At 37.0% G+C, this 25,815-nt stretch overlaps 1 long non-coding RNA gene across 1 annotated transcript; it reads right to left on the reverse strand.

The window, feature by feature from the left end:
* Positions 1 to 330: 330 nt before the first annotated feature.
* On the reverse strand, positions 331 to 24,234 carry LOC116659729. The gene is made up of 3 exons (XR_004315069.1): positions 23,985 to 24,234; positions 14,994 to 14,999; positions 331 to 360 (listed from the first exon to the last, which is right to left on the reverse strand). It is a non-coding gene; the product is annotated as an uncharacterized LOC116659729 (long non-coding RNA).
* Between the last annotated feature and the right edge of the window lie 1,581 nt (positions 24,235 to 25,815).

The following is a 25,815-nucleotide window of genomic DNA, read 5'->3' on the forward strand; positions in this document are numbered from 1 at the left end:
TCCTTGTCATGAGAACTCTTAGGATTTACTCTCTTAATTTTCCTATGTATTGTACAGCAGTGTTAACCATATTACATCCCTAGTACTTATAAGTGGAATTATGAATCTTTTGACCAGTTTCCTCCATTTCTCCCTCCCCTACTCTCTGCCTGTGGTAACCACAAGTAGTCTGATCTCTTTCTATGAGTTTGGTGTTTGTTCTCATTTTTTTCTGGATCTAACATACAAGTGAGTCATACAGTATTTGTATTTCTCTAACTTATTTCACTTAATATAATGCCTTCAAGGTCCATCTGTGTTGTCCAGATGGTAGGATCTCTTCATTTATTATGGCTGAGTAATATTCCATTGTATGTATATCTATCTATCTATCTATCTATCTATCTATCTATCTATCTATCATCTATCTATCTAATCTATCTATCTATCTCACAACTTTTTTATCCATTCATCCTTCAATGGATAATTAGGTTGCTTCCATGCTTTGGCTGTTATAAATAATGCTGCTATGACTATGAGAGTGCAGATTATCGTTTTGATTAGCATTTTCTTTTCCTTTGGGTGTTTCCAGAAGAGGAATTACTGGGTCATTTGGTGGTTCCATTTTTAATATTTTTGAGGGTCCTCCATACAGTTTTCCATAGCGGCTGCACCAGTTTACCATCCCACCAAAAGTGGGTTCCCTTTTCTTCACATCCACACCAGCATTTGTTATCTCTTTTCCTTTTGATGATGGCCATTGTAACAGGGGTGAGGTGATATCTCCCTGTGGTTTTAATTTGCATTTCCCTAATGACTAGTGATGTTGACTAACTTTTCATGTACCTGTTGGCCTTTTAAGTATCTTCTTTGGAGAAATTCAGTTCCTTTGTCCATTTTAAAATTGAGTTATTTGCTTTTTGCTATTGAATTGTATGAATCTTGTATATATTTTGAATATTAACCCTTGATCAGATAGATAATTTGCAAATATTTTCCCCACCCATTTTGTAGGTTGTCTTTTCACTTTGTTGATTGTTTCTTTTGCTGTGCAGAAGCTGTTTAGTTGACGTAGTCTCAATTGTTTATTTTTGATTTTGTTACTTGTGATTTAGGTGTCATGTCTAAAAAAAATTATCATCAAGATCCACGTCAAGGAGCTTTATTCTTATATTGTTTTCTAGGAGTTTTATGGCTTTAGGTCTTATATTTAGATCTTTCATGCATTTTGAGTTAATTTTGTGAGTAGTGTAAGGTACCCCTCCAGTTTCATTCTTTTACATATGAAATATTCAGTTATCCCAGCACCACTTACTGAAGACTGTCTTTTCTCCACTGAATATTCTTGGCTCTCTTGTTGAAAATTAGTTGACTGTATATGCATAGGTTTATTTCTGGGCTCTCAGTTCTGTTCCCTTGGTGTATTTGTCTGTTTTCATGCCAGTACCCATAAGGTTTTGATGACTGTAGCTTTGTAGCATAGCTTGAAATCAGAAAATGTGATGACTCCTGTTTGTTCTGCTTTTTCAAGATAACTTTGGCTATCTGGGGTCCTTTTAAGGTTCCATATAAATTTAAAAGTGCTTTTCTACTTCTGTTAAAAACGCCATTGGAATCCTGATGAAGATTGCATTCAATCTATGGATGACTTTTGGTGGTATTGACATTTTCACATTAATAGTTCCAATCCATGAATATGGAAAATGTTCCCATTCCATTTTCAAACTTTTAAGCTAGGGTTGTAAGTAACTTCTCCACTCTCATGACCATATTGCAGAATCGATCACTATGTGTTTACCGTTGCTAGTGAGAGTGATGCTGTCTTTTTGTGTTTTTATGATATTAATTAGTGTTCTTTTACTCCCACTCAAAGTTCTCCCTTTAGCATTTCTTGGAAGGCAGTCCTGCTGGTAATGAACTCCCTCAGCTTTTGTTTGCTTGGGAAAGTCTTTACCCCTCATTTATTTCTGAAGGACAGTTTGCTGGCTGTAGAATTCTTGGTTGACAGTTGTTTTCTTTCCATACTTTGAATATGTCATTCTATTCCCTTCTGCTTTTGTTGAGACATCTGTCCTAGTCTTATGGGGCCTCCCTGGTGCATTACTTCTCTCTTTTCTCTTGTTTCTTAAATTTTTTTTTTTGTCTCTGACTTTTGACAATTTAATTATAATGTGTTTCATTGTGGCCCTTTCAGGTTAACCTATTTGGGGTCCTTTGGGCCTCACAGATCTGGATGTCCATTTCTCCCTCCAGGTTTGGGAAGTTTTCAGCCATTATTGCTTTAAATATACTTTCTGTCCCTTTCTCTTTGTCTTCTCCTTCTGGAATTCCCATGAAGCAAGCATTGTTTATTTTCGTCATACCTTATAATTCCTGAAGGCTCTCTTCACTCCTTTTTCATTCTTCTTTTTCCTTTTTGCAGCTCTGACTGGGTAACTCCCAGTGTCCTAACCTCCACATCAATGATTCTTTCTTCCATATGGTGGAATCCACTTTTAAAACTACTGAATTCTTTGTTTTGACTCTATGCTTTCTGCATTTTTTTATGCAGAAAAACTATTTCTTTGTAAAACTACTCATTTTGTTTGTGCATTATTTTGCTAATTTTTTTTAGTTATCTGTCTGTGTTTTTTTGTAGTTCACTAAACTTGCTTAAGAGAATTATTCTGAATTCTATTTCTGACAGTTCACAGATTTCCAGTTCTTTAGGGTCAGTTGTTGGATCTTTATTAGTTTCCCTTGGTGGTGTCATATGTACCTTTCTTTTTGTGATCCTTGATTTCTTATGTTGGTATCTGTGCATTTGTATAATGGGACTCTTCTTCTAGACTTCAGCAGTCAGCTCAGTTTGGGTTTCTGCATCTGCTGGTAACTTTCTTGGGCAGGTGGGATCTGATATTATGGTCCATTTTTTGGTGAGACAACTATTAGCGATCTGAGGACAGGGATCGGGGGTGTGCCACTGGCTGAGAACAGTTGGATAGGACTGCTGGCCGGGTTCCCTACCCAAGTGAGGCTGTAGGATGGGCTCCCTGATTGCCTGGATCCTCTGGTGGGGAAGCCACAGGCTGCACTCTCTCTTCAAATGTCCCAGTGATTGCACCTCGCAGATTTCCTTGCAACCTCGATGGTGCAAGATCAGAATGAGGGCTCCCACAAAGTGACCCACAAGCAGGGTGCTCTTTTTCCCTCCAGGTTCTCTTTTCTCACTGAAGGAACAGGAGGCTCTGGGGAGGTGTCTCCCTGTGGTGCTGTGTGGATCTGAGGGAGGACAACGCCATCCACATGTAGCACTTCTGTTACCTTCTAATGCAATCTGTCCCGGTGTCTGAGGTGCAGGGGGTGCTTCAACCTCACTCTTTTGTTCTAGAATTCTCTCAGTGGTGTCCTGTTCTCAGTTCTTGTGAAGGGGAGGGAAGGCAGGTTTGACCTATGTCACCCTCTTGGTGATGTCATTCCCTCAGGAGCATCTTTTTAAACAATTACAGTTATATTGTCTTATAATAAGACATGAAAGAATTATCACTCAGTGGGGTCAACGAGATGCTGCTTTAAACTCCTACATTTTGAATTCTCACCCTATGGCTTTCTGTTGTCACTGAGAAATGAAAGTGACTCCAAGCTCAAATATATTTTTGTAAAGTTTATGGCAAGCAATACATGAATTGCAATGTATTGATGTACTTATATTTTCCCCTAATTTTTTAACTATTTTTTAAGTGAAGTACAGTCAGTTACAATGTGTCAATTTCTGGTGTACAGCACAGTGTCCCAGTCCTGCATATACATGCATATATTCGTTTTCATATTCTTTTTCATTAAAGGTTACATTTCCCTTAAGTTTTTAGTAAGTTCTTTACTCTCCATCTATATTTAAATATCCATTGTTCATATCAGGCTGGATATTCCTAGAAATTATCTTAGTACAAAAGAAATATTCAGTAATACTCTTGAGTATGCCATTATAATGTGCTGATTTAGATAAGAAAATGAAATATGGATTCAGCATTAACAAGAAATCTCATGAATAAACTTTTAATCTATGAGATTTAGCTCTCTAAATTTGAATTATATTTATGTGAATAATTATTATCCAAAACTGTTAAAATTAATCATATCAATTCTTCTCAAAAGGAAAATATTATTGTTGAGAATTACCATCAAAATAATCTCTCCCAAAATCTTAATTTGTATTCTAATTTGTTATAAAAGAAAGGATAGCAGAGGTCATTCTGCTTTGGTTTTATTTTTTGGAATAGAAATAGTGTAGGCACAATTTCTCATCTGAAAAACAGGGATCCTCATACTGCCTACCTCACAATCTCATTGTGAATTCATATGTCAAGGAATAAAGAATTTATTTTTCCTCCTTTTGATCTTTACATGGTTTACTTTTATACACTGTTCTGAAGAATAGATATTGCAGGTGTGTTTGGGTTCTAGACCCCACACATGGGACTTTTGGAGGAAAGTAGATTTGATATATGGGACATGATAAAAAAGAGACCAAAGAACTTGTGAGCAGCTGGAGGAGACATAAAGATGTGGGCTGGTGGGTGTAATTCCCCAACATGCCCCTACGCTAGTATCTACATCTAGTTGGAAAAGTCTAGCAGGTTCTAGCTCTGGACAGTGGTGTCGAGACTGTTTCCTGTTCTCACCAGTCACACTGTCTTACTTTACATTCTTTTCTCTAATCACCTGCACGGTCTTTCTACTCTTCTCTTTCTGTATCTTTTCCAACAATTCCAGCCACACTGGACTATTTACTAACTCTGGCCCTACCATGCCCAGCCACTTTGCCATTTTTTTCCTGCTATTTTGTCATCTCAGAATGTTCTGCCACTCCATCTCCATCTTGACAGCAAGGGAAGCTCTCCTTTCACGGTTAAGTCATTTCTGATCCCAACTGTCACAACTAAAACTGTCCTTTGTGCTGCCCAGCAAGTTTCCTGACACTCACTTCTACTTAGAGCCATCATACTAGTCATTGTGTCTGCCTGCCTCACGAGAGTTCATGCTTGTTGATAGGAAATTAGACTTTTCTTCCATTTTCTTCACTTCAGGGCCTAACATTGTAGATTTCATAAAATATTAGCTCAATATTCTCTTCATACCAGTCCATCAGCAAAACTTAAAGTAAAAGTATGTGTCCCTGATTGGCAAAAAAAAGGATACTTGATTTTGACTGGAAAATAAACATGCGGCTTTGCGAAGTTGGTACAAAAATCAATATTAATAAATCAAATCTACCAGTTGAAGCCATGCTCCCCAAGCAATTGAATGACAATTTTCTGACTCTATTTTTCCAAGCCATTCTCTACTACACAGAAAATGGAGAGCCTATAAAATGTAGGTCAATTTTCCTTGTGCTCAGCAGGAATACAACTGCGGAGTTCAGTAACAGGCAGAACAAAAACACCCTCACATTTCCTTTAGGAGTCTCTAGGTTATAAACTCTACATTTTCTAATTTGTGGTCAGAATCTCAATGTTTTTTGGTATGGTTGAAATATTTTGTCTGGCATACTATATCCTTTCTCAAATATTTTTTTGGAAATGAAAGTTATACACATTTTTGTAAATAATACTACCAGTTCTAAGGATGTCTAATCAAGTAGCTGCTTCTTACAAAAGTAATAAGAAAACACAAATGTAAAGTAGGAAAAATACCAATATTTACAACTTCATTATTATTAAATCCCTTTTATTCATTTAGATGTCTCACATATTCAGTCAGCTACTTCTCAAAATGTGTTTTATCATTCAAACCATAGAAAATGAAGTCATTATTCCAGTTTATCATATTTTCACACAAAAAGAAGGAAATATATTTCAGGATGTTTGAAAGATAGAGAATTTTGCATGTCCATGTATAAAATTAGCGTGCCCATAAAAGTTAAAACTTCTATATGCAAAAATGGGATCTGTTCTTTTTTCCCTGATAATAAAATGCACTCAGTAATGTTATTAACTAGTATTAAATATTTTACACTGAACAGTCTCCTTTATCTGAAAAATAAGAACTCAGATAAAAAAAAATAAGAAGGCACCTAACTTTGCAGCTTGTTTTGTAAATGTCAGTGTGGAAAAGGTACAACGTGCCAAAGATGTGGCTTTTAATTTTGAGTAAGGATGTGACAAATTACATGAGTGGTTGTGCCTTAGTCTTTTGGAAGATCATCCTTTATATGACATCAGTAATTTTAACACCTTTGAACATTTAGCTTTTCTCATGAAATTGGAAGTATATTTAAAGTTTTCTAAAGTATGAATTTCATGCAAGTTAGTGTTTGGTTATTTCATAAAGAAACATTGATGAAAAGAATAATATATGGAATAAAGACAGTTTCACTTAAATTTTTTTTGGAATCAGACAAGTATGCATGTGTTCTAATAGGGCATTCTGCAAATTCACATTTATTTAGAGGACATAGAATTACAAAATCCAGATATCAGCGGATTTTATACCATTGTAGTACTGTTTTTGAATTAACACACCTTCCTACTTAATGTATTAGTTAATACATTGAATAATCTTAGTGAGAACCCAAGTACTTGGTTTAGTCTTAAGGAATAACTTACACAATGATATATGTTGCTAAACTTTGTAAAGAATTTGATGATGAATTATACATTTTACTGTACAAATGTCCAGCACAAACTGAGAGCCACAAAGTTAATTAAGCTCATATTCAAAACAAAGCAATTACTTAAAAGAGAATCCTGTCATTTAAAAAATAGAGTAATTTTTAAACATTTAATTATATAAGGGAGAGAATTCCCTATGTATAGATGTTTGCCTGAAAACATTCCAAGATTAGAAACCTGTCCACAAACATTCTGTGAACCTCTAGATACAGAGTCAGTTGAAGTGGTTTCCAGTTCCAAGGCAGCTCCACCACAGTGGCTCTGTTGTCTTGAACATTTTAATCTTTGCATGGCTTCATGCCACTCAGGACCTCTAGATACACAGAACGGGCTATACCTAACACGTTTCTAAGTCCCCCTGAAGCTATGCTGATGCAGGTGCTACATGGATATCTATTAATCTGAAATCTCAAGCACTGGTGATGCTGGTAGGAAGTGGGGAGGGTCAATAAAAATCAGAAAACACTGGAGAATTGCCTGTTTAGTTCCTCTGCCCATCTTTGGATTGGGTTGTTTGCTTTTGTCATTAAGTTGTATGAGCAGTCTATACATTCTGGAAATTAAACCTTTGTCAGTAGCGTCATTTGAAAATATCTTCTCTCATTTCATAAGTTGTCATTTTGTTTTGCTTATGGTTTCCTTTGCTGTGCAAAAGCTTATAAGTTTAATTAGGCCCCATTTGTCTGTTTTTGCTTTTATTTCTGTTGCCTGGGTAGACTGCCCTAGGGGAACATTGGTAAGATTTTATGTCAGAAAATGTTTTGTCTATGTTTTCTTCTAGGAGGTTTATAGTGTCTTGTTTTATATTTAAGTCTTTAGAAAAGAAAAAAGAAGACAATAATGAACTTATCTACAAAACAGAAACAAACTCATAGACATAGTAAACAATTTTATTTTTATGGGGGGAAAGGTGGGTGGTAAGGCATAAATTGGGAGTTGGAGATTTGCAAATATTAACTGGTATATCTAAAGTAGATAAACACCAATTTTCTGTATAGCACAAGGAACTATATTCAGTATCTTGTAGTAATCTACAATGAAAAAGTATATGAAAATGAATATATGTATGTACATGTATGACAAACATTACGCTGTGCACCAGAAATTGACACATTGTAAACTGACTATACTTTAAAAAAATCAGATCTCAGTGCATGGAAGGTGGTTAATGAACATAAAACACTTTGTCAAGAATGTCAGTGGTGGTAGAGAAAGGGGGGTAGTTTGAAGATCAAGGACGATGTATTTCAATGTATTTCCCAGGCTAGAGGATGAGAATAATGAATCTCTGGAATGGTAAACCCATAGGACACAGAAGATAAATTGACTTTATTCATCATTTGTTGAATTTGTGTGTGTGGCAAAGTATTGGGTACTTTGAAAGATGCTACTTAGATTTTTTTTCACGTTTAAGGCTTCGAAAGCTAATAGCACTGCTGCTGCTCATTTAAAGATCTTCTCTGTATTTTATATACGGGAGCAAGATTATCTTCTATCATTTTGAATAAATATTTATTTTAAAAGAGTGAATCCGGTTCCACATGCTACAAAAATTATACAAACAACATTTTTCCATTATTTACACCAAGCCATGGTTTGTGCCTTGTACCTTTAAATATTTAATCATGTTATTTTTTCTCCCTCTGCTACAATTTGTAGACAGTTTACAGAAACAGAAGCAGTACATTGTAAAAAAAAAAAAAAGACTTTTCTACATTTCAGAAAATCAGGTTAATTTAGGTATAATAATAATGGTGGTTAGAGTTATTTAATAATGAAGATGGCTAAATGTAACAAAAAAATGTTAACAGGCATTTAAAGAAAATGTGGTCCTTCCTCCAATATATTTGATGAACTTTGAATTCAACAACAGCAAACCAGCTTATTTACTGCATCTATTAGTTTCATATTGTTGCTGCAACAAGTTACTGCAAAAGTGGTTTTAAACTACACACATTTATTATCTTACATTTCTGGAGGTCAGAAGTCCAGAGTGGATCTCTCTGGGCTGAAATCTAGGTGTCCGCAGGTCTATGTTCCTTCTGGATGCTCTAGGGGAGGGTCTACTTGTTGCCTTTTCAAGCTGCTAGAGGCCACCTTCTTTCCAGGACCCTTGGCCTCTTCCTCCGACTTCAAATCCAGTAGGATAAAAGACACAGAATCATTTTCTGACTTTGACCTCCTCTTCTGCCTTCCTCTTTGAATTTAAAGGGCCCTTATGATTATGCTGGTCCCACCTGGATAACCCAGGATACTCTCTTTATTTTATGATCATCGGATTAGCAACCTTAATTCCATCTGCACCCTTGCTGTCTGAAACAGCAGATTCACAGGTTCCAGGATTAGTGTGTGAATATTTTATAGGGGTTTACATTCGTTTAGGTCTTTTAATATGCTGATATCAATCTCAAAGCATTTTTTTGTGGGAGGATTAAATTATGTAATGTTTCTTAAGAATATCTTAATACAAAAGCTAATGATTTCTTTCTTTCTTATTTTCTTTTTTAAAAAAATTAGGTGAGACTTTCAGAAAAGTTGAGTTAAACTAATATAAAAAGCATTCCACGTTCAAGTCTTTCTTCTGGTTCAAAGGAATTACATCTTGAGGCTCGAAGTCTGCTGCTTTCATTAACTGGGCTTGCTGGGCAATAGTCATTCATGCATAAGATATTTATTGAATGCTGTTTTCCTCCAGTTTCCCCAGAAGCAGAGCTTGAGATGCTGATTCTACTTTAAGTGATTTACTGAGGGCGGGATCTTTGAGGGGGAAAAGGGGAGAGGAGTAGCGTGTAGCATGGCAGAGAAGAAGCAAGGCAAGAACAGATGTAGGGAGTCAGCTGGATACCGGTTTGATGCTAACCCTTCAGAGAAACACTGGAGCACAAATTGGACAGAATTTTCTTCATCCTGGTTGGCTGGTGCAAGCTGGGCAGACTTCTGTACTGTGCCAGTCAACATTGGCCAAGCCCCACATTTGCTAGGGAGCGTGGAGCCTCTCAGGTGAGAGTGACGGGACTCCCCAGAGATCAGCAAGCTTTCCTTTCAGCTGGGAGATGGGTGCACTTGCCGGTGGAGAGGATGGGGCCGCTGACACCAGCATCCACTGTGAACCCCTCGGAGAAACCAGCTGTTAGTCAAGGCACTGGGTATTTCATAAGAAGCCAGACAAACGAGTCACTGCCATCCCGGAGCCTGCTCTCTTGGGCTAAGACGGTAAATAAATGCAGAAATTGTGTACTTTTGGGCAATGATAATTGCTGTAAGAAAATGAAGGAGAGCAATAGGATAGCAGTGATCACATGGAAGTTGGTAGAGCATTTTTTTTCCCACAGAAGTTGTTTCTGGATAATCTATCTCTAAATGGAACATTTGAGCAAAGACCGGAAGGATGAGAATGATTCCAGTTCTGGGGACATGTTGGGGAGAGGATGAGTTACAGACCTTCAGCAAATGTAAAGGCCTTGAGGTGGAGATGGGCATGCCTACTGATTTATCCTGAGAGGGCTCAACAGTGCTAGAAGAACTGAGGGGTTCACAGGGTCGATGATGTGGGCCTTTGTTGGTCATGGATGTGTGTTTGGGTTTTTTTCCAAATGTAATGTTGCATATAATGGAAAGCCATTAAAGAATTTCAAGCAAGAGGATTGCATATACAAGATAATTTACAATTTAGAATGTTCCCTTTAGTGACTGTATAGAGTTGGACTATAGTGAGCAAAGAGTGGAGAGACGAGGAAAAGGAAGGGGGCTTCTAGAGGAGACCGCATGAGAGATGATGGCCTTGGCCCAGTGTGGACCAGCTTGGTAAAGTGACAAGTGATTAGATGAAGATATATTTTGAAGGCAGAGCATTCTGATGTTTTGGGTGTTGGAGATGAGGAATGAAAAAGTCAAGTTATGGCAATAACCTAATTGGTTCCACTTGACAAGAGGCTGAAGGCTGGGGAGCAGGTTTGGTGGACATGGCTGGGAACACAGTGTGTGTCCCCGTACACATAAACTCATATATAAAATATGCATTTTTAATTTAATACTTTTGATTAATTATAAATACATACATATGCATAATTGAGGGATGAACTACAGAGGTTATACTGGATGTCCTAGCAAATAAAAAATAAAAGCAAATATCCTGGATTTTGGATTATATAAACTGTTTTGGTTTCGTCGCAATCTCAGTGTTAACCCTTGACTCCAAGATATTGCCTCCTGCAGGCCATCAGTCTAGGACCCTAAAAAGCACCAGCCAAGTTAAGATTTAAAAGCATCAGCACTCTAAGATTTTACCACTCCTTCCTTCTCATACACAAAGTTAATTAAATGAGGCAGCCCAGACACCTCAATAATGAATTAATTCTACATTAAGGATTAGCTGTCTACGTTTCCAGAATTTATCAAACAAGAAGCAATTTGGTAAAGGGGAAAGGACACTTCATTTGAAGTTCAAAGAACTGAGTCTGACCTCTTTTTCTGGGATGCGTGACCCTGGCAAGCAAGAGGACCTCAGTTTCTTCATCACTGATTTGTGGTAAGAATATCTGCATTATTTTGCTCAGTGTGAAATAGTTGTAACAGTAGATGTGATAAAGTGATTCTTCATATATATTTATAAAGACACTTCATATATATGTCATTCTATGATGCATCCCCGAACCAATTAGAAGGAGGACACCTCAGAGAGACCTGGCTCAGTCTCATTTCTCCCTTTGCAGAGTCTTGCTTGACCCATACAGCTGGCTTTCTTTGTGTTTTGGGTCAGACTCCGAGACTGACTGCTTCCCCACATGGAGATGTCTGCTGATGTTTGAATTGTCTCCTCCACATTCTTGGACCACTTGGTAAATTAACCTTCCTTGGGCTGGGGTGCTTTTTCATTACCTATCCCCAATGTATCCTTAATGAGTGTGATTTGATAGTGTGATCTGGCTCTAGCCCCAGCAGGTCAAATTTCAAACAGCATCCACACATTGATGTATAAATACATCTACATCAAAATTCACAGTGCATGTTCCTTAGGGATACTCAACAGTCTTTGAGAGGGAAGACTCAAGATTCAGACTGTCTGGCTCCATTCCTCATGATTACTGTTCAGTCTTGGAAAACTCTCTCTAATCCATTGTGCTCTTTTGTAAAAGGTAAAGATCAGATGTTAAGCACAAAATCAACGATTCTCTTAAAAGTAGAAGCAGAAAAACTTACACAACCTGAACTGTAAAGAGGAACTTTGCAAGGGTGGTAAACGGAGGTCAGATCAGGAGTCACCGACAGGAACTCCTGCGTTTAATACATATATTTTTCATGACATGCGAAAGCATTTTCTTTAAGTCCAGAGTACTGAGAAATCACTCATTTCCTTAGACGTCTCAGGGAAAGAGGATTGGATTATACTCATTTTGTTTTGTTTCAAATTAGAGATGTTGCGTCTTTTATTATAGTTTCTGTTACTTGGCCTAGTTTAGATGACTAACTTGCCAGCAATGATCTTGGCTTAACAATCACCATTTTAAAAGAAGATTTTGTGCAAAAAAACATATTGAAGATGAATATACCTCTCCATGTCTATCTTGTATCTATCCATCAATCATCTCTCCATCCATAGACATGAATAAGGTAATTTTTACTCACATGTGATAGCTTTACTGTGTTTTCTGAGTTTACTTAACAGTTATAATTTCTGGCCTGTAATTGGAGAACATACCTCCAAAAGCCAAATAAAATGTTCACTTTATAATTTCCATCTGTGTATGAATACTGTTTGTCAGTCATGGGCTTTCTTTCTTTTTTAAAAAAAATCAAGGTATAATTGAGATAAAGTAAAATTCAGATTTTTTAGTTTCATTTTTGTGTTTTGACAGAATTTTGACAGTCAAAAAACCATACCATAATCAAGATATGGAATATTTCCATTACACCCAAAATTTCTCTGGTGATTTTTTTCAGTCGTTCTACTGGATGTATTTGGTTCTGCCTTGTGGTTTTAATTTGCATTTCTTTAGTAACTGATGATGTTGAACAAATTTTCATGTGCTTTTACCCTTTTTTAAAAAATTGGATAGCTTGTTTTCTGATTATTGAATTTTGAGAGCTCTTTATAAGCCCCTCTCCAGATTTGTGATTTGCCAATATTTTCTCTAATTTGTGTCTGGCTTCTCTGTACAGATTCTTTATAGTGTCATCATTTTAAAATAAATTTATCAATTTCATTCTTATGGATTGTGGTTTTTATAAAGCTAAGAAATCTCCACCTACTTACAGTAGATTTTTTCATAGTTTATGTGAGAAGTTTTATAGTTTTAGATTTTACATATAGGTCTACAGAGCAGCGTGTGTTGATTTTTGTTAAGAGATGAGGTAAGAATCAATGCTCATGTTTTTGTCACATGGATATTTAATTGTGTGAGCACCATTTCTTGAACACTATTCTTTCTCCGTTAAATTGGTTTTGGCCCTGGCCAAAAATCAATGTGCAGGTCTATTTTTGGACACATTATTTTGTTATATTGATCAACATGTGTATCTTTTCCTCATTAGCATACTCTTATTTATTACTGTATCTTTTTTGTTAGTTTTGAAATCAGGGATAGTTTTATCTTATTTTTTTCAAACTTGGCAGGGCGCCTCTGGTTCATGTGACTTTCAAAATAAAATTCAGAACAAGCTTGTAATTATTTAAAAAAATATATATAGATGTTGCTGGAATATTTATAGGAATTGAAATAAATATACAGGTCAGTCTGGGAAAATATTCACATCTTAATATGTCATCTTCTAATCCAGGGTGCAGTTCAATTAGAATAAATATTACTATTATGAACATTATTTTTAAAATGATAACAAATAACTTTTGAAGTCTACTTTCTGTTTTGATTACTAAGTACCATCCATTCAGTCCCTTGGCTGCCTGGAAAGGCAAAGTGATGGTGGATCTGGGTTTGAATCTTGGCATTTAGATTTCTGGCTAAATAACTGGCAGATAAGTTTCTTTATCAAGAAGTCAAAGAAGGTGCAAATGCAATGGAGAAAACATTTTTGATCCTAAGGTGGAAGATGTAGTGGTTTCCAGTGGAATGCCTTTTGCCCACTTTACAAGCTCTACTGAATGTTCACATGGCTGGTTGTAACTGCCATTGTCTAGAACAATGTGAGAGCAGAATCTTCCTTCTAATTCATTTTTGTGTTGTCCCAGGTGCCTACCAGTGTGATAACCTTGTTGAATAAATTAAAACTCTTTGGTTTGGAATTGAAAATTTACAGGCATCTTAAAAAGTTAATATCGTATCGTCACATTGGGATGGTGGTCTCCCTTAATATGTCCTTTCTTCCAGCCACTGGATTCTGCTGTTCCTGAAAACCACTCTCCTCTGGTAACCTCTCCACTGGCTCTAACTGCTAGTTGAACCAGCCTTCTTTGCTCCAGGCATTGGTCAGAAGTGAGCCATCACTCAACCCAGCCAATCAGGATTTTCTTCACTGGTGCTATCATCTGAATACTTGGTGAAATTAATATGTTGAAATCATAATCTTGATGATGATGGAATTAGAGGTGAGAAAGGGGCTTTGGGATATAATTAGGTCATGAGAGTAGAGCTCATGAATGAGATTAGTGGTCTTATAAAAGAGACCTGACAGAGCTCTGTAGCCCCTCCCACCACGTGAGGACACATGGGGAAGTCACAACCCTGAAGAGGGTTTTCACCAGCATGTGACCATACCGAGGCCTGGGTCTTGGGTTTCCAGCCTCCAGAACTGTAGGAAATAAAGTTCTGTTGTTTATAAGCCACCTGGTCGATGATATTTTGTTGTAGTAGCTCAAGTGGACTAAGAGACCTGAGATTTCCAAATGGGCATGTGGCAGGGGACTTCAGTTTCCTTTCTAGTGGCCAAGCTGTGCAAAGGTGAGCTGGAAGCTTCTAAAAGCCCCGTTTCCTGAGATATAAAAATGTTGTAATTTAAAATGCAGACTAAGTCAAGCCCCCAAAACTTTTAGGACTGTGAATTATGCAGGCAATATTTCAAAATTAAATGGTTAAATGACATTTTGTTATTCCACATGATTCTGCCGATGTGAATTTCTAGACTAGGTCAAACTAATTTATTTTGATGGAAAGTGGATCTGTGATTTTGTGAAGGGTTGATGGCCAATGGACACACGGGCAAACAAGAGTTAGCGTGGCAGGCCCCAGCCTCCGGTCTTCACCAGGCCTGCTTGCAAGGTTGGCCCTCGACTGACATCTAGGAATCTGTGTTTCAGGAGGGTTCCTGCCACTCTCTGATAAGAATGGTTCACGGGCCTAAACTGGTTTTGCAAATAATTGGTTTATGCTTGACTATCTGCTTTCTTTCTGAAATGCTCATAATTTGCACGTGTGTCTAAGTGCTCAGCCCCAGTAAAAACCCTGGACACTGGGTCTCCAGTGAGCCTCCTTGGTTGGTAGCGTTACACATGCGTCGTCACAGCGTGCTGCTGGGGGATGAAGCCCGTCCCGTGTGACTCCACCGACTGAGGGCTCTTGAGAGCTTGCACCTGCCCTCCTCTAGCCATCGCCGTGTGCACCTCTTCCCCTTGCTGATTTTGCTTTGTGTCCTTTGCTGGAATAAATCACCGCTGTGAGTATGACCATAGGCTGAGTCCTGGGGTCCTAGCAAATCACTAAACTTCGGGGGCAGTCTTGGGGACCCCTGGCAAGGCAAAAAAGAACTTTTGATGAGTGTGGTTCAGATGAGTATATTAATTTGTCAAAACTGAATGGTAGACTTAAAATCTGTATATTATACCCTGCAATATATACTGTAATCTGTAATATACTCTGTATATATTTCCTATACTCTCTCTATATACATATATTTATATATAGTATACATAAGTTTATATATTATGTGTAAAACCTGTGTAAAAGAGAGAATAATCAGTAAAAATTAAAAAAATTAAGTTAGATGTTCATCTTCAATTCCATGACGCTCCGTCAGAGGAAGTGCTGTGATGGCAGGAAAAAACGGCAGTGCGAGAATCACAAAGACCGATTATGGCATCATCTGTTGAATCAAGTTAGCAGCTCTGGAAAAGACCTCTGCAGGTTTTCAACCCCACAAAGTCATGGAAATGATAGCATCTTAGTAGTCCTGATAGACTGTTCCATTTGGCTGGATTGTTATTCAAAAAGGCACCTACTTTGTATTATGTTTGAATAAAGGGCATTTTCAATTTCTTTTCTTTTCTTTTCTTTTTTTAAGGTTGGAGATAAGAGGGGTTAGAAGTTGAAAGATATGGCCTGAATTGATCAATACCTTTCATACCAGTTTTCCAGCTGCCAAATGGTGGGCATTTCATGATTTCTCAGGATACTGTCCTGGCCATGCCAATCCTTCAAGTGAACAGGACCTTGGTGTCCCATACGGGGCTATCTAGCTTTATTATATGAAATGCTTCTTTGCAAACACTAAATGAAATTAAGATAGGTGAATATCCTAGGACAGGTTGTACCAGAGTTTATTCTTTTAACGGGTATTTCAGTGGGAAAAATGTCCTATCATCAACGAAAGTGAGAATCTTTCCTGCAGGAATTCTAAGAGACATTAATATGCTTGTATGAAACGTGACCATTCAAGATAGATCAAGAATGTAGTATTTACCAAACCTTATTTGTCGATCAAACAACTTTTTTTTCCTACAGAACATTCTCAAGTATAGACTTATGTGGGGCTCTTTTTAGACTATTTTTCTTGAGGAAGAGGGAACACATTCCTAAAGAGAAAAAATAATTGGCCTTATCTCTGATTTTATTAAACTCAAAACTTAAAATAGTGTACATTCAAATAAAAAGTTACACACAGATTGAACAGCTACATGATCAAATTAGTATGCTAAATGTGGTGTATTTTTGTACATTAAAAGACTAGAAACTTAAGTTACCACTAACTTTTAAAACTAAAGCCAGGCAGATGAGAGACTACATTTTAACAGAGTAGATTTCTCATGTCACTGAGTTTCGTTAGGTGTGGCAGTGAAGGGTGGGGGTAAGCTTTGCTAATGTCTAAAACCTTCTTCTCATTGGTAAGTATGGTTTAATGAGGAATTTGCAGGTGTCAGATGGGTTAGCAATAAGGAGATGTTTTCCTGCTGTGTTTGCTTAATTAGGGTGGTCCATCCAGATGTTATCTATGGGTGTAGTAAGAAGTTTCACAGGTCACTGAGCAAGAACATGAATTTTCCAGCATCCCTTAGCTGATGCATTTAATTTAAACCACCTCCCGTGATATCTCCCCCTGCCCTCAAATTGTTATACGGAACTTTATGTTTCACTATTTTACCAAACAGAAATCTCTAGAACCCAATAATTTTGTATAAACCCAGAGGAAAAAAAATTATTAGTTTAAACATCAGCTTACCATCCACTGCACCAATGTGTATTTGAAAGAAGCCTCATAAAAATTCAGAGTTAGGGTTGCATATTAGACAGGCAGAATAAATCAAGAGGAAAAATAATTTTTTCTTCCTCAGAAAGCCTCAAAAGTCAGTGGGAAATGACAGTGTTGATTAGAAATGTAAGAACCTAGCGATGTCCTGCAAAGTAATGGCTGTAAACTGCCATGTTTTAACGTCGTATTTTTAAAGTCTTAGGAACTTCTGTGATCCCATGATAAAAGGAAATGGGCCATATTACTTTTAGGTAAATCACTTATTTTATGATGCCGGAGATATCTTGGGCATAGTAATGTCATGAATCTATTGAAATAATCATATTCATATACTCCCTAAAATTTCAAAGATGCATAGGTTTCATATTTCATTACTACCTTTAACTTCTGAAAGATGAGTTTACATAAATTTTCATCCAGATGAGAGCTACGGATTTCCAGAGATTTGCAGAATGATTAGCTCAGGAGGAAGTGATGTGTAAGATAACCAAAATGTAGCAATTTGGAGCTTACAAAAGCCCATGCAATCTATAGTACATAGCATGTTTTCCATTCAATTTGCTAATTCTTTCCAGAAACGTACTGCGGCCTGTGTGACACAAGCCATCGACCTCATCTTTAAGGCATTGAACTGCCTGGAACTGGTGTTCCAGACACTGCCTATGCAATGCTTAACTCCACTTAATATTTCTGCATTGAGTAGTGATTATGCAATTTAGCGATTATGGAAATTATGCTATCTTAATGATGAGACAGGTGATGGATGCATTTTGGGCGACAGTCTCATATTACTGTCTAGTTTATAACTACCTGTAGACAGGCACAAATTCTCAACATGATAGCCATCAGATTTTTTTTTCAAGCTATGAAACTTGCAATATACCTCTGCAGTTGCTTAAACGTGAATCTAAACCCACATGAGAAGGTGGACACAGTCTCTCTTGAATTCTCAATATGGAAATCAGGTTGTATTGTCTTTTATTAATTGCAGGAGAGACTTTTTCACTCATTATTTCATTTATTTGATAACATACAGTGGTATCTAGAAGCTTTCTGCTACTTGGTGAGAACATCTATACTACCCTTTGGAAATGCAAGTTCTGGAGGTGGTCATTACATTGGCAAATTTACAAGATTACAGTTCTCCAGTAACTAAATCAGAGTTCTGTTCTGCCAGAGTGGTACCTCTGATGGGTATCAATTTAGTCAGAGGATCCTAGCCTAAAGAGAGAAACTACATTTGGAATTACTTCACATCATGCTAATTAGCTATGCTATGTGGTTATAGGCACATTAAGACATTTTTTAAAGAATGATGTAATTGGATAAGTGTGTTTGTGTCTGAACAAGAATTTAAGGCAATCCATCAATCTTCATAATGTCAGAAAATTGGATTATAGCAGGGATAAAACAGCTCTACTGCACACTAATGTAGCTGTCTTTATCATGCATAGCGACACACTGAAATGTCCAGAAAAGAGCTACCGCTCACACATACCTGGAAGAAACTCAGATTGTTCAAGTGTCGGCTCCCCTGTAAGGAGCATTTTCCTTTGTGCTCTCGTATTACATGATATGTAATTTAAAATAAAGAACTTTTTTCTACCAAATTTTGATGATCGGTTTGGCTGTTTTCCTCCACAACTACATTGTGAATTATTTAAGAGAAAGACTGATCTTAATTTAATTTAATTTAACTTAATTCATTTTTTAAAATTTCAGCAACAAACACAGTGCCTGGACCTAGAAGGTGGCAAGTAAATGTAAACAGCCAAATGGAAAGATGGATGGATCACAATACTATTGTGACTGTCAATTGTCAATACTATCATAAATGTATATACATATTACGTATACATATATACATATTAGTATTTCTATGTGTGACAATTTCAGAGTATGCTATTCAATGAAGAACAGACTTGTTGGATATAAGCAACACTACCAGTTTTAAGAAAACGTAATTCTTAAAATTCAGTTTGACTCTGAATTTTGATTAATCATTTTTGCATTTAGCAATTTCTGCTACTTTTTCTAATTCCACCAGTCTTCCAAATGCTTTCATCACTGTGACGTACATAAATGAACAAAGAAACAAATAATCGCCAATCCTTTTAGTTTTATAAAGTGGACACAGAGTATTGATCCTGAATGTAAAGAATTCCTCTATTGTCTAAAATAAATCTTATGAAGAGTGTTTAGTGCTTATTTCATTATTATTCAAAATTCATCACATGTTAAGACATTTAAACTCAGTCTGTCACACAGAAGGGCAGTACTCTTGATTCTCAAAGTCACTGCCAATCAGTATTAGTCACTGCCAATCAGTTGAGAGAAAAATAATTGAGATGATTGGGCTGAAATACATCTAATCCTCCAGATGATTTAAAGTATAATTGTCTATTAAACCAGATTTAAAAAAAAGACTAATGGAGCAATTTCATATTGAATTTCTTCTGTCCTGTATAAACACACACCCACACACACAAGTGCACGTACCCTGAAATATTTTTACTGAATTAATGTTGAGTGTAAAGCCATACGTTTATGTTACATTTTGGTGCACTTTATAATTGACTCTGGTTTGAGAATCTGTTTAAGGACAGCCCTTGCTAATTAAATCCATTTTGTTGCTGCCCTTACTGTACGGGAGGCACAGTTCTGAGCACGTGGTGTTCCTCAGGGATCAAGACCAAGTCCCAGTGGCATTGGGCACCTGCTCTTTATTAATCCAGGTGCTTGGAGACAGACCTCTGTTATAGTAAACATATTGTATATTGTCCAGACTGGTGCCATTCTGAGCGTTGAGTGAGGCGCTATTAATAACAGGGTAGCTGGTGTTCAGTGGGATATAAAGCTGCGTCACCTGTGGGCAGTATTTCATGATGGGTGAGTGAGTCTTGGATCGGACTGCCTTGGTTACTCTCTCTGGTCCACTCCTTGGTAGCTGTTTTCCCATCAGAGCTATAAATGCTAACTAACCCTCAGTTTTGTATATAAAATGGGATTAAGCTGATACAGTCTTACATTTTGTGAAGATCGAAGGAGACGGTGTATGTAACACGGAACCATACATAGGATAGATACGTTAAGCATTCCATGATTGTTAGCTACATGTATAAATCATAGTTTTACTCACAAGCAATAGTTTTGTTTTTTTCTTTTTTTGTTTTGCCCTGACACACATGAACCTGTGCTATAGGCATAACTGATACACATTCATTTGTCCTTCTTTAAAATGTTTGTTTTCTTTATCATCCCTATAAGAACTGAATAAAACCTACATAATTTGATCACTTCTACATTCTGTTCCCTAATTAACATTTTCTAAAAGGACGTCTCTCACTAACAGGTGTTTTCTGGCTTTGTGTATTATTTTTATATAGCTGTCGGAAACATTTCATGGTGTAGAGAGCCAATTCTGTACATTATGACTTATTAAATATCTGGTCAGTTACCACCACCACATGTTCCTTTAATATTTGTTAATATTTTAGATGTCTGTAATTTTTTAACTACTGCAGTTGGGGTTATGATGCAGATAACAGTAACACTGTGTTTTTCCTCATCTCACCCAGAATTGCTTCTCCAATCAATTGCTTCCTTCTGGAAGACGCTTCACTATATGTGTCAAATATATATGTAGTGTTTCCACCAGGATGTCAGCTTGATAACTGAAGAGCCCTTGTTTCTTGTCCATGGCTGTGTCCGTATCTCCGGCAGGAGTGAGTGCTTGTTTTCCAGGAAGAGCTGAATACAATCTAAGTGGATGTTGAATAAACAGTAGCTCACTTTTCTTTACCTTTCATCTCAATGAACAATATGTTATTTCCAACCTTCATTTTGTGAAACATGATTTTCTACATAATATGGATAGTTAAACGCTATTGGTATATTTTAAAAATACATGTTAAGGTCAATGCAATGTTTCCAGAAATTAATAAATGTAGTATTACATAATACATTTCAAATTCTATTAATATCTATCTTGTGCACTGTCATAGCTTTATCAACAACACAACCAAACCAGCTCTCCTTGATCACCAAAACACAGCTAACTCTAATTATCCAAGATAATGAGATAGGAGAGTGGAATGAACTGAAATTCACAAGTAATTCCCTAGTCGCATTTTGGTCAGTATATTAAATGTCTCTACCTCCCAACCTTTAACTAGAGCTGCTGGCAGACAAAGAAGTGTCCCCACCTCTCCAAGCACCTCTCTCCTCCAGGAGCCGAGAAAGTACGAAATGTCTAAATGGCGAGCAGGAGAAGGAGGTGTAATGAGGGCATTGCTGATCCACAGAAAATCCCTAAATAATTACATCTGCAGTTTTGAGTGAAAAGTATTGTTGTCAAAGACTGTGTTTTCAACTGCATTGTATTTCCAGCTGTTTGCTGCAGAACTTAGCTTCTCTTACCATTTAATGTTTTCATACTCATTGTTTATTTTCTGCTCAGATTATAAATTCTTTGGAAAAAGAATATAAAAAATATAAAAAGACAGGGAATACGTATATACATATATATCTCCTCCTGTCTACTTTGCTATAGGATATATTTGCTAACTGAATTTAATATATGATATAATAAGGTGAATAATAAACACTAAATAGATACTAAATAAGAGATAATTATATTAACAGATAAAGCGCTAAATAAACAGACACCCTCTGTTTCATAAACACAGTATGATGAACAGGAATTGACATTTATGTCACCAAGTGATAAGATCTGCTTTGTTCATCCTGCCTTTTTCACGTGCATGAGCTGGTGTTGCAGACGCCGAGGGGAGCATCACAGGATGCCACTGAGAGGTTCTCATGCTCAGTGGCATGTGAGTTTCAGCATGTTGGGGGGGTGGGCTGTTCACTGCTCTATCTGCAGCATCTGAGTGTCTGGTATGGAATACAATTAATACCTTTAATAAGGGAAAATGTCCAAGTGTATTTTAAAATATAGTACAATAAGTAAAACAATAGAATTATACGTACATTTAGAGTGGAAAACGTGACCACCGCTATCTTTAACGAGAGTAAGGAAAAGTCTCACACGACAGACAATGCAGAGCAAGATTTCAAAGGAATAATGAAGCAGACGTGAGCCAAATAATTGTGGATTCAATATTCCAGTCAATGGGGTTTCCTATAGTTGTAAAATTACAGAAACATTAAAGAGCAAAGCTTGTCCTCCTCTTATTAATGACAAAAAGTATCTGGACATTTCTAGAATACAGGCTCAGGGTTTAAAATGATTCCATTCGGAGGGCTGCGTGAACTCAGTGCAGATTCCTCTTAATTGGGTTGTTTTGTTTTCACGCTGGAAAGTCGCAATCTTGAATGCTTCCTCTCCCACACCTTTTTCTCCCTCCTCCTAAAACTCTTTTAGTTACATTATTACATTTACATTGTTGTGTTTGACATCTACTTTCTGTCTTACATTCATAATTCCCCAGTGATGCCTAATTACTATATTCAAGTAAATCTGAATTTACTGTCAGTTCTTGAAAACATATTCCTACTGACTCCTTGCTTGGGGAATACTGTCCTTAATTGTTTCTTTTTTACAAAATTACTCCTGGTAACCATAGTTTCTGAGTTAATTTCTGCCTGGAAATATTTTTCTTTTGCCAAACACTTTAAGATTTCTAGCCCTAATTTAGCAATATAGAAAATTAATAAAACACACCCCCCCCCACTATAGTCATTGTAAATATTCCACTATTTTGTACTGAAGTCAGTCTGATCTTTATCTTTTGCAGGTTTTAAAATTTTATTTGTTTTTTGTTTTACTGCCTTGAGATTCATAATGACTTTTATTTTACTTTTGAAAAATCTGTTAAGTATCATAAGACAAGATAACTGTGCATCAGTTCCATGAGGGATGTTGTAGCACCTTTCGATCTGTAGAAGTGACTTCTTTAATTAAAAGAAAAGTTTCTCTGAAATGTATCTTCTTTGGTCTCATTTATTTTGTATTCATTAGGATATCAGTTGAGCAGATACCTCATCTTCCTTAAGCTGTGAGCTCCTTTGCACCACGCTCACCTTCCTAGCTCCTCTGACAGGTCTGTTTACAAGTGGTGCATCCGTCCTCCTTGTCAGGGCTTCCAAAGTGGCCAGGAGCTTTCTGATGGTTTCACGTTTTGGTTAGACTTCTTTCCTGAGCTCTGTCTGCTTATTTTTAAATCCCTTTGTGTTGTTTTATAATTTCCTCCTTAAGCATTTGTGTTGAGCTCCACTTACAGAGGCCATTTTTATTACATTTTTTGACTCCACGAGGAATTGATTAATCACTCTTTTTTGCTCCATGACAAAGTGCGTTTTGTTTTTTTCCCTAATTGTGCTTGATTTTTATTTTTTCTGTTCATTATCATTTTTTTCCTTATAGCATACTTCTAGAGATCTAGTTCTGTTTCCTGTTTCATGATTTGTATCTGAATGAGAGGAGTCCTTACTGGAACAGATTTTTTTTCACACTGAAGTTCAGTTGATTTACAATGTTGTGTTAGTTTCTGCTGTACAGCATAGAGATTCAGTTATACATATATATATATACTCTTTTTCATATCCTTTTTCATTATAGTTTATTACAAGATATTGAATGTAGTTCCCTATGCTATACATTAGGACCTTGTTGTTTATCTATTTTATATGTGATAGTTTGTATCTGTTAATCCCAAACTCCTAATTTATCCCTCCCCCTTCCTATCCCTCTGGTAAACATAAGTTTGTTTTCTATGTCTGAGTCTCCTTTTGTTTTGTAAATAAGTTCATTATCATTTTTTAGATTCCACATATAAGTGATATCATATGAGATTTGTCTTTGTCTGGCTTACTTCACTTAGTATGATGATCTCTAGGTCCATCCATGTTGCTGCAAATGGCGTTATTTCACTTTTTATGGCAGAGTAGTATTCCATTGAATAAATACACCACAACTTCTTTATCCAGTCATCTGTGGATGGACACTTAGGGTGTTTACATGTTTTGACTATTGTAAATGGTGCTGCTGTGAACAGTGGGGTGCAGGCATCTTTTTTGAATTAGGGCTCCCTCCAGGCACATGCCCAAGAGTGGGATTGCTGGATTATAGGGTACGTCTACTTTTAATTTTTGAGGAACCTTCATACTGTTTTCCCCTGTGGCTGCACCAAACTACATCCTCACCCACAGCGTAGGAGGGCCCCCTTTTCTCCACAGTCTCTTCAGCATTTATCGTTTGTGGACTTTTGAATGATGGACATTCTGACTGGTGTGAGGTGGCACCTCACTGTAGTTTTGATTTGCATGTCTCTGATAATTAGTGATGTTGACCATTTTTTCATGTGCCTCTTGGCCATTTGTATGTCTTCGTTGGAGAACTGCTTGTTTACGTCTTCTGCCCATTTTTGGACTGGGTTGTTTGCTTTTTTGTTATTAAGCTACATGAGCTGTTTGTATATCCTGACAAGGGCAATTAAGTCCTTGTCAGTCGCATCATTTGCAATTATTTTCTCCCATTCCATAGGTTGTCTTTTTGTTTTGTATATGGTTTCATTTGCTGTGCAGAAGCTTATAAGTTTAATTAGGTCCAATTTGTTTATTTTTGCTTTTATTTCTATTGCCTGGGTAGACTGCCTGAGGAGAACATTGCTAAGATTTATGTCAGAAAATATTTTGCCTATGTTTTCTTCTCAGAGGTTTATAGTGACTTATGTTTAAGTCTTTAAGCCATTGTGAGTTTGTTTTTGTGTAAGGTGTGAGGGAGTGTTCTCACTTTACATGTGGCTGCCCAACTTTCTGAACAGAGCTTTCTGAAGATACTGTCTTTTCTCCATTGCATATTCTTGCCTCCTTTGTTGGAGGTTAGTTGACTGTAGGTGTGCAGGTTTATTTATGGGTTCTCTGTTCTGTGGGACATACATGTAAATAATAATAATGTACAGAAATGCCTTCAGGAAGATTCCAAGCCTTTCATTAAAATCCAGTGTGACTCTATGTGTGTATATGTGTGTATGTGTATATGTGTTTATGTGTAAGGGAGGGAGATCAGAGAGGCAGAGAGTTGTCTGTGGAGCTTATTCATGTTACCCCAAAGACTAATGCTTGGCACATAAGACACAGTTGAATAAGCATGTATTGAGTGCAAAAGGGAGATGAGTTATCTTTGATAAATCTCAGCTGACCAAGATTAGAAGTGCAATGCTATGCACCACCACCAGGGGGCCTTCTTGCTCTGTGTCTAGCATAGTGGGTTGCCTAGAGATTTCTGTCCTCTTAGCTACCTCCCTAAACATGCCATACCATCCAACTGGGTTCTGGGTAGCTCCCCTGGCATTCTCTGTATCTGCAACCTGTTTCAAACAAAAGGTCTTTACTTTTGTCATTCAGATGGGGCCACCTATTGGAGAGCTCTTTTCTTTGAGATTCTATAGGATTCCTCAAGCCAGAGGTCCTCCCTTCGGTCCTCTATCTCTCACCCATAACTTTAGTGACCTTGTCAGTCCTTCTACATAGATACTGTAAATTTGGTTATAAATGTCCCTCTTTCTCATTCCCTCAAAGTTTTCATTGTTTGCAGACAGGAGAAGGTGCAAAGATATATGCCTTTATCATCTCAGAGTTATAATGCCTCCTTTCCTCTACATTGTTGTTGGCATGCATCTTTGTCATCTGAAATGGCTTGAGGTCACATGGTTGTACACCCCAGTTTTACTGGGATTAGAAAGATAAATGTTATCGTATAAACTGAGGAAAGAGGAGTGTCTTCATTAAATAAATGACTTTATCT

Source organism: Camelus ferus, chromosome 3 (assembly GCF_009834535.1).
Source record: "Camelus ferus isolate YT-003-E chromosome 3, BCGSAC_Cfer_1.0, whole genome shotgun sequence".
Classification (NCBI taxonomy): domain Eukaryota; kingdom Metazoa; phylum Chordata; class Mammalia; order Artiodactyla; family Camelidae; genus Camelus; species Camelus ferus.